Source organism: Aplysia californica, unplaced genomic scaffold (genome assembly GCF_000002075.1).
Source record: "Aplysia californica isolate F4 #8 unplaced genomic scaffold, AplCal3.0 scaffold01783, whole genome shotgun sequence".
NCBI classification, from domain to species: domain Eukaryota; kingdom Metazoa; phylum Mollusca; class Gastropoda; order Aplysiida; family Aplysiidae; genus Aplysia; species Aplysia californica.
The window spans coordinates 3,995-6,776 of record NW_004799053.1 but is presented as its reverse complement, the minus strand read 5'-3'; the positions used below and the strand labels follow the sequence as shown (position 1 = coordinate 6,776).

General features: G+C 49.5%; 1 long non-coding RNA gene across 1 annotated transcript; it reads left to right on the top strand.

Moving 5' to 3' along the window:
• The first annotated feature begins 149 nt into the window (after positions 1 to 149).
• On the top strand, positions 150 to 2,738 carry LOC118479071. The gene is made up of 2 exons (XR_004859457.1): positions 150 to 612; positions 2,461 to 2,738. It is a non-coding gene; the product is annotated as an uncharacterized LOC118479071 (long non-coding RNA).
• The last annotated feature ends 44 nt before the right edge of the window (positions 2,739 to 2,782 follow it).

The following is a 2,782-nucleotide window of genomic DNA, read 5'->3' as shown; positions in this document are numbered from 1 at the left end:
GGGGTAGAGCAGCGGGGAAACCACCACCGTAGCCCAGCCCGCCGCGCCAGTGCGAGCGAGCGAACGAACGAACGAAAAGAAGGAACAACCGCGCCGCGCTCCTCGTCCTTCTCCCCTCCTCTCCTCTCTCCTCTCTCTCCTCGCCAGCAGCCAGCCAGCAGTCAGTCAGTCGGCGCTGTGTGACCCCGTGCCGCGCGAGGATTGTGTCTGCTATGCAAGATTAGACCTGGGATGTGCCCGCCGTCCAGATTCCATTGTTAGCTCAAGCACAGTCGACGCAGGGCCGGCCATAGTGCGCCGCGACACAGAGAGACAGGGAGAGTCCCAGAGAGGCTACATCTGCGAAAACCCCGAGCCGCGGGCTCGTTCTAGTCAGGAAATTACACACAGGAAATCATACAGCAGACTCACAGAAGATAGAAACACGGAATAGTGGTAGGACTCATACAAAAAGTACTCGTTCTATCTAGCGTGGAAGTTGTTTTCATCACCTTTCTTGTATTTCAAGAAAAAGCAGAAAAGTTCTCGGAGTATCTGCTGCAGTCTGGATTGTACTCTCTGTGCTTTTGCTGGATTTTCCCCTTCGTACCTCACTACAGTCAGCAGTACACGGTGTGTGAAAGGAATTTTGTGTCATTCCTATTGGATTAACGTGTGTCGTACGGTACCTTTTCCCGCGTGCCGGCCTCCAGGTCTGGGGCCTTCTTCTCCCGCGCGTAAAGTACAAGTGCTATTTAGTAGTCCTGGCCTCTCCTCTTGCTCGCTCTCTGAGTGAACTTAGGGTCAAGAGGGCGGCAAGGAAAAGTGCCCTTTATTTACCTAGACCGGCCTTTTGCTATTGCTTGCTCTAGGTTCAAGATTTAGTAGTAGGTCTAAGGACTTGCCATATTATCTTACAGTTACGCATATCTGCTGGCAGTAAAAGCAAGCTCTGTGTAGCTTTGTTATCCTCTTTGTGTGTGTGTGTGTGTGTGTGTGTGCGTGTGTGTGTGTGCGTGTGTGTGTGTGTGTGTGTGTGTGCGTGCGTGTGTGTGTGTGTGTGTGTGTGTGCACGCGGGCGCATGTGGGTGTGTTTGTATTTGTGCGTGCGCACGTGCAGCATGCCCTCACCGTCTCACTGTCTAGGGTAGTAGACGAATAGCCAAAGAGGCGATCACACTTAAGCACCTAAATTCAAGATTTTCGCGCAGCAAACTCTCCTAGTCGAGATAGATCTAGATCTAGATCTAGATCTAGATTAGGTAAGATTCCGAATTCCACTGTTCAGACAAGTGGGCAAACGTAAGACGTAGGTAAACCCACGTACGCCTAGAAGAACCGCTAGTCTCAGGCTTGATCTGGCGTAGTGCTTAAGTTTCCCTTCACTTTGTCCGTCTGGCTGGGACTGGGGGGACTTAAGAGTAGGCCGAACGTACAGCATGACACAGCCCATAACTTAGAGGTGACCATTCCTGACTTCAGAGACAGGCCTGACACTAGACATCTATTTCTCTGTCTCTCTCACTCTCACTGTGTCTCCTTCCTTCACTCGAGACTCTAGTAAAATAGTCCTGTACTGTAGACCTTATGGTGTGGAGGTCGCCTGTCGCCCTGTGTGCTTTCTTCGCTGTCGCTAACACTAGACTAACAGTCGTCTATCTTTCCAGATATCTATTTAGATCTAGATCTAGATCTTGGCTTCGGTTTCTAATTTCTAGATCAGGGTCGGCAACGTGTTGTTTCAGCCTTTGTCTGTTCCACCTGCTTGCACGTCGCCGCTACACCTTGGTCTCTATCTAGTTAGATAATCTAGAGTACAGCAGGGCAGTAGGCCTACGTGTGTGTGCGTGCGTGTGCGTGCGTTTGTGCGTTCAGGCGACACATTTTGTCAACACATATCGTGTCCTCTCCGTGTGCGATAAGCTACACACGCGCGGAACGAGCCCGCTAGAGATCTATAACTCGCTAGCCCGTTAGCCTACACCAGAGAGCCTACACTACAGCCGTGGTGTGGAGAGAGAAGAGAAGAGAAAATCCGCGAGCCATCTGTCGACTCAAATCGTCCTGAAACGTGCCTCAAGCACACCTATCTTTATTCTATTTCCCTCTCCGAGGTTTCACCCTCGAAACTGACTGTCTCCGAGTTGAATATTCTGTAGAAAGATCCGATAGGTCAAGAAATAGATCAAACAAATAATCGGTTGTTCTGAAAATAGACCAGATAAACAAAGCTTCCGGAGATATATTCGAAGAGGACTGTTCTCTTTTTTTTTTCTAAAAAAAAACCGCGCGCGTATCAATTTCTTACTAGCTCTAAGGTTTCACAGATTTTTGTTGCAGTCTACGTTATAAAATTCTATATTATATTTCATGGTAGAAGAATCCGTAGATCATTCCGATTAGTTTATTGAAATTAAATAGGTCACGTATTTTGTTAAAATTGGACTACTAAGTATCACCTTTCATGTGTTTGTTCAGCAGCTGCCCTTTGGAGTATTGTAAACCTCGCAGTGAAAGGATCCCCTAGTGGTTGACTACGTTGTTACGTCATCCAGCATTTCCATCATGAGGAGTAACTACGTGCTGTTAGCACTCACCCTGACCTTGACCTGTGTGGTCCTCGGGGTCAGGGGTCAGCAAGGCCCTGAACCCGTGGGGGTCAACTGGGGTGTGACGGACAGTACGGCCATCGTGGGTCGGATGTTCCGGCTGCACATCCCGAGTGACGCCTTCAGTGGGACTGTGGACGGATATGAGGTGAGTGGTCCGGTGGTTTGGTGGTTTGGGGAGGGCGAGGGGTGGG